The sequence below is a fragment of the Xenopus laevis genome, chromosome 8S, assembly GCF_017654675.1.
Source record: "Xenopus laevis strain J_2021 chromosome 8S, Xenopus_laevis_v10.1, whole genome shotgun sequence".
NCBI lineage: Eukaryota > Metazoa > Chordata > Amphibia > Anura > Pipidae > Xenopus > Xenopus laevis.
Window position 1 is genome coordinate 30,961,946 of NC_054386.1, and position 14,830 is coordinate 30,976,775.

The 14,830-nt window shown below is 41.6% G+C and overlaps 1 protein-coding gene across 5 annotated transcripts in view; it reads left to right on the forward strand.

The window, feature by feature from the left end:
• LOC108699920 (disabled homolog 2-interacting protein) overlaps positions 1-14,830 on the forward strand; it is a 254,554-nt gene that overhangs the window by 143,999 nt on the left and 95,725 nt on the right. The window lies entirely within an intron of this gene.

Below are 14,830 nucleotides of genomic sequence, written 5' to 3' on the forward strand. Positions count from 1 at the left end.
GAGGCCGCATCTCCTTACTGTAGGGCGAGGGGCAGGCTTTGCAGAGCAGGTGGCAGTTGCAGTACCAAGGGGGCACAGGAAGTTTTGCTGATCAGACAAAAATCAGGGGACATACAGTGCAAGTGACAGAACTCCGAGAACCAAATCTGGCACTGAGAAATGCAGCTCAGGGGAGCCAGCCATCATTCTGACAGTTACCTGAAACCTTCAGGGTATTCCTGTGTGAAGAACTGCTCTGCTGCTGCCATCGATACTGCCTTAAAGGGATAGTGTATAACCTAACACGTTTCATACCTGTTGGGGCACTTACTCATAGGCATTGCCCAATCTACTAGTTGTCACAGCGCCAGAGTTCCAGTTGACCAATGGGTTAATAATTTGGGCCCCGTAGAGGTACCACATGATTCCTGATGCCATCTTGGGTAAAGTGTCTGTTTTTGTTTCTAACTACTCCTGGCAGATCAGTTGGGGGAGGGGATAGCTTGACTACATATTAGACTTGAAAGAGGGGTCCAGAACCCACTGTCGTAGTTGATAATGAACAAAGGCCAGTAAGAGAATTGTCCTTGTGTTTCATTGGTGGGTGTGACTGTTGTGTCTGTGTCACACACTATACCAGGCTGTGAAAGTCAAGGTGCCTGTAATTCCTTGGCTACCAGTGAGGGGCCCCATTCAACCAGCAGATTATGGGTGCCCCTTGTTGTTGGTGGCTAAGGGGGTAAAGAGCCCTAATTCCCCCAGGAGCTCCTCACATATAACCCAGTTAACCCAGTTCAGAATGTAACTGGACTCTTCACACCTTCCGGTAAATTTATTTTCTGGGTTTCAGGGGGAAGTGTTAATGAAACCTGAGACCCGTTGTGTCCATGTCTGTCTATAATTCATGTCCCTGGGTTTCTGGGTCCGACTCTACCTCCAAATGTGGTACTGTTATGGATTACTGACTGAGAGGGTAGGTGCCCTGGTCTATAGAGTCCAACCAATTAGCTCTTCATTGGCTTTTGTTTACAACACAGTTTAAGATTTCATGTATTTGTGCAGTTTTAACATTCAGTGGTTTTGTTGGCGCTGCCACAGCTGAGCTTTCATGTCTCTCCAAACTTGATACGGCAGTGAGAGGAACTTCTGTTTCTGTGCTTTGACCCTAGCAACCAAGATAGCACGTGCATGAAGTTTCATTAAAAAGAACAACCAATTGCAAATAGCCTTGGCATTCCACTAGCTATATCCTAGTAACAGCAGTGTAGCCGAGGAAGCCAGCCTGGAGCACATATTAATGTAACACATATAGGAAGCGACTTAGCCCGGCCCATATTGTGATCTCTAGGTACATAACCGCAGCTCCACGGTCTCCATGGCACCAAAATCAGACCCCTCATCTGCTGCTAAGGTGGCCCCTGCGCTATAGAGATTATTTAATTTCTATACACAAAAGCACCCCCCACAATGCAGTGGGCCGTTTGTTATGGAGAAGGCAGTCAAGACCCATTTATATTAGGGACAATCATGCACAGCAGCACCGACGTATCTTTATAACTATATATATATATATATATATATATATATATATATATATATATATATATATATATATATATATATCTATATGTGCAACATAATTCCTAATGCTCTTAACTGTGGGTCTGGAGGCACCCCCATGGTTAGTAAATTTGGGGTGAGTGCTTATTTGTGCCCTGGGTACCCCTGGGACAATAGCAGGGACTGTTACCCCACTGTAACTATGTTGTGGGGGCTGATGTGTCTCCCATTTCTAATTTACATATCTGCATGCTAATGCATGGTGCATATTTATCAAGAGCTGGGGATAAAGATGGGGGGGCAGGATGGTTTCTAATAAGAATATATAGGCCTCTGCTACTTTAATAGCTAGGAAATGCCAGTGAAGCTCTGCAAATTCCTAGTAAGAATATTAATATTTAAGCATCTACGTGAGCGCGAGGCATCTTTGTGGTTTGCTGAATATTAGACTTCTATAATGTCATTTCAGCCTCACTGTCAGTGGGTAAGTTGATTATTCTCCTGCACTCCTGAGCTGGCCGACTCTACATTCACTTGGGACTGTGTGTGTGGGGGGGGGGTCTCTGCCATTCAGCTGATTAGATTTGTTCTGTTGGGGTTCTATAAAGCAAATACAGAGCGCTCGTTACTGGGCAAGGCGTTAAACCCCAAATCTCTTGGGATGGCAGAAGCCAAGGTATCTGAATTCATCTGCCAGTCAGGTTCTGTCTCCAAAGCTGTTGTACTGGCAAATACATTAGATAGCTTCAAGAAAGAGTTGGATGCCCTTTTTTTTAAAGGAAGGGAAGTTATTGTTATTAACTTAGTATAAAGTTGATTCAGGGACTGTTCCAATTGCCCTTATAAAGCTGAGGCAGGGTGTTTTCACCTTCACCACATGGCAAGGAAGCCTCGGCCGAATGAGAACCATGAATTTATCCGGCGCAGTGAGTGAATGTTCTGCTATCGGCAGTGTTGCTGCTGCATTATTCATTCCATGTAAACAAACCCTGGCCTGCTTCCTTCTCATTTGGCATCGTCCCGGGGCACAGATTTCCTCTGCGCTTTAAACATTCTCATCTTCGCAGCCCAGAATCTGCTTTCTATGCCCCGGCCCGTGGAATACAGTATGCGGCACCTTCTGTTCAGCTTGGCGTTTGGGAAGGGAAACCAGCAGAACAAGATGTTGCTATTAGGAGACAATGTAGTCACACCACCTCTTGTCGTTTACAGGAAAGCTTTGGGGGGGGGGGGTTTACATATTGATACATTATTTTTCCATTTACCCTACTTTAACCATAGCCTGACTTGCACAGAAGGGCAATAAATGATGATTGTGTACCTTTAATGGAATTAGTAATGGAGGAAAGGCTAAATCTCTGTATTTACACAGAAGCAGAGTTTTCTATGTAGCCATGGTGACCAATAGCTCCTGTTTACTGCATTGATTCCGGGGTTATAAAATGAAATACAAGCCTGGCCCAGAGTTCTCATCCGCCCGTCCCTTCAATTCCCATCCCATACGTATAAATACAAATATAGAGAGAAGGAATGTTCCGGGCACACAACAAGCTATACCCTCATACTGTACTGTCTAAGGGAATCAATATGGCACCTCCTCCCATATGTATAAATACAAATATACAGAGAAGGAATGTTCTGGGCACACAACAAGCTATACCCCTGTCTAAATAAGGAAACCAATATGGCACCTCCCATATGTATAAATACAAATAAACAGGGAAGGAATGTTCTGGGCACACTAAGGGGGTTATTTACTAAGGGGGTTATTTACTAAGTTATTTACCCAATTCCCCCGAAATTCGTGATTTTTTGTGTTATAATAGGCTTTTAAAAAAATCACGAATTTTTCGGAATTTATTAAACCCTGAGAGCTAAAAAGCCAGAATATAAAAACACGACATCTCAAACTTGTTGAGGTTGCATAAAAGTCAATGGGAACAATCCCATAGATTTTTGGTTGTGTCGGGGGTTTTCGGGCAATTTCACTGTTTTCGGAGCTTTCGGGTGAACACTCTGAAAAATTCAGAGTTTTCAGGGAAAATTCACGAAAAAATCGTGAAAATCTGAGCTTTTCCCGCAAAGATAATTTTTGGGAAAATTTATTAATAAATAAGAGTTAAAAACCCGAGCGGGTAAGATCGGAGTTTGTAGCAGCCGATATTGAGGTAGATTCAGACCTTGATAAATAACCCCCCAAGCTATACCCTCATACTGTACTGTCTAAGGGAAACATTCCAAGCAATAATTGAATCATAAACAGCCATTTATGATTCAATTATTGCTTGGATTACTATAATTTAAGGTGTAACACAGTCACCTGAATCTGCAGCCATAAGAAGTTAAAAATCGATATCTGAATCAGAATAACCTTCTTTGCTTAGGGAAACAATATTTCACCTTCTCCCATATGTTTAAATACAAATATACAGAGAAGGAATGTTCTGGGCACACAGAAAGCTATACCCTCATACTGTACTGTCTAAGGAATCAATATGGCACCTCCCTCCCATATGTATAAATACAAATATACAGAGAAGGAATGTTCTGGGCACACAATAAGCTATATCCTCATACTGTACTGTCTAAGGGAATCAAAATGGCTCCTCCCTCCTCCCATATGTATAAATACAAATATACAGAGAAGGAATGTTCTGGACACACAGTAAGCTATACCCTCATACTGTACTGTCTAAGGGAATCAAAATGGCTCCTCCCTCCTCCCATATGTATAAATATAAATATACAGAGATGGAATGTTCTGGGCATACAGTAAGCTATACCCTCATACTGTACTGTCTAAGGGAATCAATATGGCACCTCCCTCCTCCCATATGTATAAATATAAATATACAGAGAAGGAATGTTCTGGACACACAATAAGCTATACCCTCATACTGTAACTTGAGACTCTATTAAACCAACTTATATATATTACCAGTGATCTGTAGCATTTAATGGGCTGTTAAGGCAACTGAACATGGAATGATTAAATGTTGGCTGGATCTAAGCTGACGTGCGTTTGGGCATCGCTGTGATAATCAGCCCGGTGTTTCTGTGCTCGGTACCCATGCCAGGTTCTAGCACCAATTTACATTGCTAAAAATAAAGCTTGCACTCTTTCATTCCACAGCGGTTTGATTTCGTGCAGCGGCAATGTTCTAATCTTGCACAAAAAAGCAAAAATTCCGCTTAATTAGCCATCTGCTGTTGCCCCATACGTCTGCACTGTGAAATAATAGAAACAAACAAGAAAAAAGTTTTGTTTCAAATGATCCTCCTTGGGCAACAGAAGAGATACCTCCATGGGTAACCCCCTGTGTGCCTCACTGCTGCCCCATGCAGGAACACTTGCAAAACATGGACAAAATATTTGTCCTCCTCCTTTTATGGGAAATTATAACTAAATTGAGAGAGTTTTTTCTTCTCAGTCAGTAACAACTGACATATAGTAACTACACCCACAACCTGTTTTTGCCTATAGAAAATACAGTTGTGATTCATTTGTTCCTCATCCTCTCATTGCTATTGTTTGTCACTGTCCCTTTCTGGTTCTGATCCTGTTCTCCTGCTGGTCTACTTCTGCTACATGGTCCATACCTCCCAACTGTCCCTTTTTCGGAGGGACAGTCCCTCTTTTGACAGCTCAACCTGCAGTCCCTCATTTGTACTGAAAAGTCCCTCTTTTCTCTGCACTGAACAGCCAGAAAAAGAAACAAAGTTTCTCACTTTATTGGCTTTTAGCAGAGAGCCCAGTATAGATACTTAAGATACATTTATAACAGTTTTGTACCTTGGGAGAAGTTAGACTCACAGCTTTAAGGCCAATTTACCTTCATTAGTAAAACTGTAATAAAACACAAAAACTACAGGTGCAAATAAGATACTTTGTAACAATTTAGAGACACAAAAACACAGTTTAGATAAGGAGAAATATTTTCAAACTTTCATAACCTGGCAAATTTTGTAAAACAAACATGGTAATTAGGGGGTGTGGCCACAGAAAGGGGTGTGGTCAAAAAATTGCTGCGCTACGCGCGGGAAAAATTTTTTTGTCCCTCTTTTTACTTCCAAAATGTTGGGAGGTATGCATGGTCAGTGGCTTAACTAAGGAGGCCTCGCCAACCCAGATCCGCTCCTGCTGTGCTGTCTTCTGACCTCCCCACACCCCCAATCATAGTTGCAAAAAGGGAAAAACAGATATTCAATGAGGAGGTGGTGAAGGGACATAATGTTGGGTGCCAATGCTGGCGTGGTCTTTGTAGTGCCTCTATACATTGTTTCAGCAGTCACAAGCAGCAGTGCAGTGACTCAGCCACTCAAGGTAAAGAGGCAGCATTTATGAGTCCTATACAGATGCCCTCATACTAACAGAGTTCATATGTATTGCCTTAAGCTATTTTGCCCCACCAGGTGCTGAGAGTTATCCAGCAAGTTTCCTTAGTGTTGCCAAGTAGTTAAAGTGTCTCCAGGGCTACCAATGTTTTGTGCTGACATTTCTTACCACTTCTCTACTTTATTACAAGGATCTCTAAAGGGAAAGTATTTCAGCCTTTATGGGAAAATGACCTTTCAGCCTGTGCAGTTCAGAACACCCATTCACTGGGAGGAAGCTGAATTGTTGCCATTTTTAGCCTGCATACTTTCCCGTTTTGGTGTTGTTCCACCCTGGCACTTGTCCACGTTTGGGGGGGGGGTCGATATTAAACATTTCAAATGCATTTTAACCAGATAACAAGCAATCCCAGCTATCTAGACTAGGCAGCCATGGAGGCTTTTTCATTCAATTGACATCAAATAACGGATGTTTGGGGGAGGGGAAGGAGAGAAAAAAACATGGGTCTGACCTCATGAGGTCTCAGACTAACTGCACTATGTCTAGGCCCAGATAGATTTCAGGGTGTAAGATCCTTTCAAATCAATGTTTGGTTAGGGTTCACTCAGATACCGATCAGGTTGAGGGCCACCTCTGTTCATCTTCATCCATGTAAGGGAGCCCCAACTGATGGTAAATATTCTTCCTATTATAAAAGGATGTTTGTTGAGATCATGCCAACTTGGCCTACCACATGTGTGGCTCAGTAGGATAAGGATCTACCAGTTGGGTGACTAGTTCAAATATGTCGTATAGCTTTAGTCTAATCTAAACAAAGCTTTGTCTTGATGTTCTATCAAAGGGAACTTTGACTAGATCCAGCTGTGGACATCATAGGCAAGATAGGCCAGAGAGCACTTGTACCTAATGACTATATTTGGAGTGAAAGTGGCCACTACTTAGGACCAGAAGTAGCCTCCCCTTGCCCACCTGGTGCCAAGAGACCAAGTCCTGCCTGGCCCATAAGAAAAAAATAAACAGAGAGCATTTTAGATAGCACCATGGTGCCTTAAACCTAATCTCCAGGGACATTCCAGTGATCATAGAAACTCATGTTTGCCCCTTGGTGTCCTCCAAGGCCTTCTTGAAATTCATTGTCAATGCAAAGGCAGAAGAGCCGATACATTGGTTATGGTATTTTAATAGCTCTAAATATTGGGCACTTCTATTCCAAATCCAGTGATTAGGGCCAGTCATTATGGCCAGTAAACCTTTCATATGAAATCAGGCTCTTTCTAGGCTATAACCACTTGGGGTTCAGTAGCGAAACCATCTGATCCCTTCCAATTCTATTGCTGTGTCGCTCAGTGTTTTTTTGACATCCAATTATTAGAACACTTTGTTAAAATTTAATAAAGCAATTCATTAAAAATTCATATCATTACTCATTAAAAACCGTTGTCATTATTCTGCGTTTCTGGAGGCAAATGTTAGGAGAATGTTCTACAGAGGGAAGGGCTCATGTACCTCCAGTTGACTCTAAAGGAACATTGCTGTACGTTTGCTATGAGCTAATGTGGCTCCTGACTTCATGAAAAAATCAAAACTGCCCACGCACACCCAGGCCCTCTCGAGGATATACTGACCCTGGTGCTCGGAAAAAAGGGGCTTCGGTAACCCCACAACTGTACGAAGAAAAGATTCACCGGCACACAGGTACTGCTGGCAGGGTGAAAAACCCTTGCTTTAAAATTTATTAGTGCGACATGCAACGTTTCGGGGACAACCCCTTTATCAAGCATACTGAAACAGAATGCACGAAGCAATTTAAAGTATAGGTCAGTGACGTAACAATTACATACGTGTGCATATAATTAACATAATGTATTAACCATCACAAATGAAAGAAAATTAAGAAAAAACGAAAAAACTTTCCCAAGAGAAAATAGCAAGATAATAATAAACACCCCAAAAAAAATTTTTTGTAGTAAAGTGTCCAATTAATCCATATCCAAAAATCACTAAAAAATAGAAAAATGATTACAGACATTATTTCAGAACATTGATTAAAAACCAGTTATTCAAAAGTCATAAAACATGAATGTATTACAAAATATGCAAAAGTTAAAAACATAGTATCCAGTTAATCTAGAAAGGAGAGGCAAAGCGATAAGCAAAAATGTATCAATTTTTTAACTATTTTTTATCTATTTCTTGACAATTAAGGAAACAAAGCTAGTAACTTTGTTTCCTTAACTGTCAAGAAATAGATAAAAAATAGTTAAAAAATGTTTATTATTATCTTGCTATTTACTCTTGGGAAAGTTTTTTCGTTTTTCTTAATTTTCTTTCATTTGTGATGGTTAATACATTATGTTAATTATATGCACACGTATGTAATTGTTACGTCACTGACCTATGCTTTAAATTGCTTCGTGCATTCTGTTTCAGTATGCTTGATAAAGGGGTTGTCCCCGAAACGTTGCATGTCGCACTAATAAATTTTAAAGCAAGGGTTTTTCACCCTGCCAGCAGTACCTGTGTGCCGGTGAATCTTTTCCCTGACTTCATGAAAGCCATGACCAAATGTTGGATGGCAAGGAGTAGATTTGCACCCAAAAGGCCTAAAAGCCTCCATCCTGGTGTTGTGCGACTCCTAAAGAAGCGAATGGCTCCCCTTATAATGACATGCAGCGTCTCTGCCAGACTATTTTAATTCACTTGCCTCTTAATCTACTGTACTACATATCTGTGAGAGTGGGAGCTCTGGGTGACATGACAGGACCGGTGTGTGACCTAACTGATTCATGTAAATGAAGGTGGCAAGTGCCCAAACCAAATGACATTTTTCTTCTACTTTTTGTAACCCTTTCAGGCAAGCAGATGGACTAGTCGGGAGGGGGGATGGGTTGGGAGTCCAGCAGGAATTCATGTGGAATGGCCAACCATAAGCTTCTTTGCATGCAAGTGTGTGCAGTTACTCAGTTCAGTTGACCATAGGCCAGTGTTCGACTCCTTGGGCCCACCAGAGAACCTGGCATAGAGGGCCCACTCTCAGAACCATTAGATGTGGACAGAGCTAAATGTAACAAGTGTCATATAGATTTATGGTGACAATAAGCAAGGGCTGTCGGGAATTGTTCTTGGCTTTGGGCCCGCTAGCACTAAGACCCATCAGGAGATCATGCTGTCCCCTGACAAAAAGGCAGACCCTATCACCCTTTCCAGTGTATGTGAAGCTCATTTCACTTTTAAATAATAACATCGGCCAGTCATATATTTCTTAATTACAAGAGCGCCAGTGGACAGATAAATCACTGCCCGGAGATTTCATGGAAGGCTGAGCCATTACATCCTAAAGTGTTTCATATCCTTGCCTGCAAAAATGATTTCAGATGAACCTGCTCTTAGATTTATTGCCTTTCCCGTTAACAGAAAGGACAGCTTGTAGTTGTAAATAGCACAGTGAGGGCAACAAGGGGTCCCAGGCTCTTGGGCAGAATGAGAGAAATTCATGCGGACAGTGGGAGTCCACTCCTGATAAAATTGAGCCAAGGGGGATATATATGCGGAGGAAATGAGATTAGAAGCTCCTCGGGGGCAGGGTCTGATGTGAACAATGAATGTCTCTGTAACATTGCAGATAACTTGGTGCTCTATAAAGGAATTGATCATTATTTCCCAGGAAGGACAAGTAAATAATAATTCTGTGCAGAACGGCCTGCGCCAATATGATTTACTGTACAGTTCCAACATTTTAGTTCATTTTAGCTTAGTTTTTGATTTGCACAAACACCAAAAAAAAGCTTTTATTTGTGTTTGTTAGTTCACGGGGAGCGGCACAGAGCTAGGGATGTTTGGTGCTCTCTGTGTTTAGCATAACAGAATTCATGATCATGTTTTAGGGATTACTGAGGTGGAACAGTAAAGCTCAGCAAGTAGAAACACTGGGAGAAGAACAGATCCTCTCCGAGCCCTTTCAGATCTCATTACCTCCATGAACCATAATACGCTCTCCTCCATCATCAGCGGTTAGGGAAATGGTCATTAGTAACTTAATGGTGTTTTTCCTTACAAAAGTGCTTCCACCCCACACCAGCCCCTGAGGATATTTCTCGAAAGGTGCTGCTGGTTTTCTTTTTTCATTACAACCCATTTGTTACAATAATGTAAGATTTGAGATGGCTTTTTTAAAACTACGGAGAGTGATTAGTGAGGCAATTATAGCCACATCCAGGGGCGTAACTACAGAGGAAGAAGACCCTGTGGCTGCAGGGGGACCCAGGAGGTATAGGGGGCCCCACAAGGCCCAAATAAAGAGCGATTTCAACATATATTGGTAACAATCTCTGGATAAAAAATTAATATGCTGTTAGGCCCAGTAACATCTAGTTACTCCACTGGCCACATCACACGAGTGCTAGTAAGAGTCTCTACCATTGGCTCTCACTGGGCCATAGTTAGATTCCTTATTTTATTCTGCCTACAGAACGTGGCAGGGCACAATAGGCAAGTGATTTGTTGTGCTTCAGAAGCAGCAAAGCTGGGAAAATCAGAAGAAATGGGGAAGTATCAAAAAATCTTACATTTCTATATAGTGATCACTGCATACCTCCCAACTGTTTTGAGCAGGACAGTCGCTCTTTTGAGAGCTCAACCTGCAGTCCTGCGTTTGTACTGGAAAGCCCCGATTTCTCTGCACTCAACAGTCAAAAAAGATACAATGGTTCTAACTTAATTGGCTCTTGGCAGAGAGCCCAGTATAGATACTTAAGATACATTTATAACAGTCATGTACCTTGGGAGAAGTTAGACTCACAGCTTAAAGGGCAATTTACCTTCATTAGTAAAACTGTAATAAAACACAAAAACTACAGAAATGTGTTCAAACTTTCATAACCTGGCAAATTTTGTAAAATGTGTATGGTAATTAGGGCGTGTGGCTGCAAAAAGAGGCATGGTCAAATATTTGCTGTGCACCAAATTTTTTTGTCCCTCTTTCCATTTCCAGAATGTTGGGAGGTATGCATCAACGCTGCTTGACACAAGCCATTGAGTTGGATACCTGCTGGACGAGCTGTGCTTTTCTCTTGGTACCTGGATTATTATTATCCGTGCTTGTTTTATTCTGGAGCTAGAGAAGCTCTGGGCATCAGCATGGCTGGAACATATATAAAATGTGGCACAGAGGGGCCCAGACAGCAGGGTCTGTATTGTAGTCCTCCATCGCCAGTCCCTCTCCTACCATAAACTAGAGGTGCAGTGGTCCTACCCTGGTAGTAGACATTGTTTGTGTTGGACCCATCCAAAGAATTTTTGCCAGGTGGGCAAACTCAGTCGGGGTATTTAAAAAAGGAAATAGACATTGTCCCCAACTTTCAGAATAAAATTCTAAGAATTTATAAGAATGGAAATCTAGGGACCCCTTGTGGAGTGGCCAAGTCAAGGCAGTTGTAGTGAAAATTGTAGACAATGCCTATTTCCTTTCCTAGACACCCTTATAGGATCATGAATATCATCCAGGGTGAGACATGGCACAATAGGGAAGTGATTTGCTTTGCTTCAGATGCAGTAATTTTGTGGGGGAGGAAAAACAGAAGTATTGACTTTCACTTGACTTGCCCCCCTCCCAAATAGGACAACTTTGGCGACCAAGTCTGAAAGCCAATTGTAGTGAAAGTTATAAGACAGTTGTGGCCTTTTTTTTATAAAGTTGATCCTCCCACACCATCCGTTAAGTTTAGGTCTCTCTCATCTAGTATCTGTATAGGTTAGAGTTGCATCTCCATGAACATGGACCAGCTTCTCCCACCTTTCCTATACTGTGTAGTGCTGTTTTGGAATAATGGATGTTCTCTAACCAAGCAGAAGCCATTGCACCATGTTTTGTCTTCTGTTGTGTTATACAGAGCAGCCTTTTGACCAAGATTTGTGTCAAAAGTCTACTTTTCCCCTCTCTGCACAATGCCCGAGGACCTTTCCAACATGTCATATTTTAGGTCTCTCTTTACAAGAGAAGTCTGCATTCGCTATATAATGTATACTTGCATCCCACTTCCAATGCATCAACCTAATGCAATACATTTACTGTTGCCATGGCAGCAAACTGGGCTTCTTTGTGTCGGCCATCTTGCTTTTATGTGAAGAACTTTCAGCTTTTGTATTTATTCTTTCCGACACGTTAGCATATAATGGCACTGAGAAGCTGTAAGATGAAAAAGTGACGCAGATGCTTCTATAGACTGTATAGACTCTCGAGAGGAGTTGCATTTAAGGAGACATACTCTGTATATGTATAAACTTATTATATTAAATGAACACAGAAATTGTAATCATGGCATTGGAAAAAAGGGGGTGCAGGGACTCCAGGTTTTACAGTAGGATCCCCATTCTGCTGTTACATGAAGCAAGCATAAAAGTGTCTGAGATGTAGACAAAGGACATTGAATGTCAATATTAATTAAAAGGGCATTTGTCTTAAATATATTGTTGCACAAGGGTTTCCACTTTATTGGCTTGTGTGTGTGGTCACTGGTTTTCAGACCTTTTCATCTATAGCCCTCCTTAGAGGTTCAGTGTCAAGATGCCAGTTAACTAATCACAAGGTTAGAGATCTAGGAAAACACTGCTTTACAATCCATTTATCCATATTTCTTAGAGTATCTAGGGCAGCAAATAAATACTCATTACTATTCTCTGCCTAACTTAGCATCAAAATGGGTTTTTAGGATTATCTATTACAACATTCTGCCCAACTCACACCATAACTGACCTTCAGGCTACCCCCACAGTTTAGAATCCATGTATTTAACTCATATTCCTAATAGGAATCCTCATTGCTAAAAGCTTTATGTTGTATTCCTTCTAAAATCATATATAAAATAAAGAGCCCAACATTCTGGTTATGACTTGTCTCTGGAAAGGTGATATGATTTGAGTTATTTGTATTGGAAATTACCATGATGAGCACTTTAAAGCCTTTGGTAGAAAAAGTTGAGTATTATTCTATATCAGTGCAACTTCTGTGGTACCGAGGGCCAGAATTTTTCCGGCCTACATAGTGGAGGGCCGATAATGAAAGCCAGTGTTGACCACTCCCTGTTTTTAAACCACACCCACTTTGAACCACACCCATGTTACCACAAGAACAAGTCCACATTAATCATTAACCAAGAAAACAAATGGTTGGTGGCTCACTGCAGGAATATCACTTATCACTCATATGTGAAAAAGTTGTCATATGAAGATATACCCTTAAATGCATATGCCTACTCTTCCCCTTGGATAACACAGCACCCCAGCTCATTATTAAACACCTTAGGGGCCCCCTAACAATAATTTATTTCCAAATGCTAACAAACCCCCAGAACGTCACACACAGGCAGAGCAGGGTACACACAGGCAGAGCAGGGTACACACAGGCAGAGTAGTGTACACACAGGCAGAGTAGGGCACACACAAGGAGCATATGGAAGGCAGAACAGAGCAAGAGAAAGGGAAACCAAGCCCAAGTCAAGACCACTCTAAAATGTACTATATACAGCAACAGCAGTGTTCATTAGCATTTTGTATAAAGTGTGAACAAGTGAACAATGTGGGCAGTTTCAGTCTGGGTCTAAGGTGTGAACAGTACAGGACTTTAGGATGTAAACAATAGAGGTGTTCACATCCTAAATTTCTGCATCTACTCCAAAACCCATATTAGTTCTGAATGACTTGCTTGAGCTGAATGAGTTCTCCTTTCACGAGCTGAGAGCATTTATAAGTCCTCAGCCAATGGGGCCATATTCCTCGACGTTTTTCAGAAAGTGGTTATTTTGTATTTGGCAACGTGCAAATGAGTATGCGGTACCACCCACCATGGCCGATGTCGTCAGATAAAGTTGGATGAGACACAGATATTTTCCCCTTTAAACCCAACAAACATTAGAGGCTTTGTTTTTTGAGATACAAAATAGACTTTCAAATAAGGCACCAAAATGTAATAAAGGCAACAACAGGATTATTGTGTGTTATTTACCTAGAGAACCTGCCATACGGTTGATATAACAAATATATCCTAGATCAAATATTTTTCAAAGGAGCTTTTCAGCTGTAGCTTTGCGTGTGAGATAACCTCCTGCTGATGATTTACCTCCTGATCAAGGAAGCATGGTCCAGAGCTCCACGGGGGGTGAATAGGGGAAAATCTCTTAGAACTGCTGTTCTGCGCTGTTTATTCCTGATACTGAAGTCTGTGCCTTGGGGATCATTTGCAAAGACTCATGGAAGAGAGACTATGGATGCTATAACTGTTTTAAGCTGGCCAAAGATGCAAAGATCCGATCGTTTGAATCCTCGAACAGTCGGACTTCTGTCATCTCCCGACCTGCCACTTAACCATTCAGATCAAATAAAGTAGTAAAAGAACAGATCAGCCGATGTTCTGCCCCTAACAGCAAATGTATGAAAGCTATGTCTGACAAAAGCTAGTGACAGTCTCCCACTGAAAATCGTCCGATCTGGAATACATGCAGAGAAATTACCGGCAGCCGACAGAAATCTTTTAACCTGTCCGATCGACCAAACGACCGATCTCCGTGGGACAAAAAATGTCTATACTCTCCACACACGGTCCGAAAATCGTATGAATCAAGGATTCATACGATCGGATCTTTGCGTCTATGGCCAGCTTTAGTTGCTTATAGGTATAGACAGTTTGTTCTTTGGCCAGATTGGTTAAGGGCAGGATGGGGTTATTTACAGTGGTGCTGTCCAGCTTATTATATGTTTTGGGCTGATGATTTTTCATGTAGAACGTTCGAGAGGCCAAATTGAATTGACAATGATGCCATGCAGTGAAGTCTATACAGCTTTTAAACAGACGAGGGCCATAAAAATCCGGCCCAGGGGCCTCCAGTTGGACAGTCCTGATTTAAAGCATTATATGAAGCTTGCTGGCTACAGTACCAGTGCCGCAGCTACCATGCAATAAAT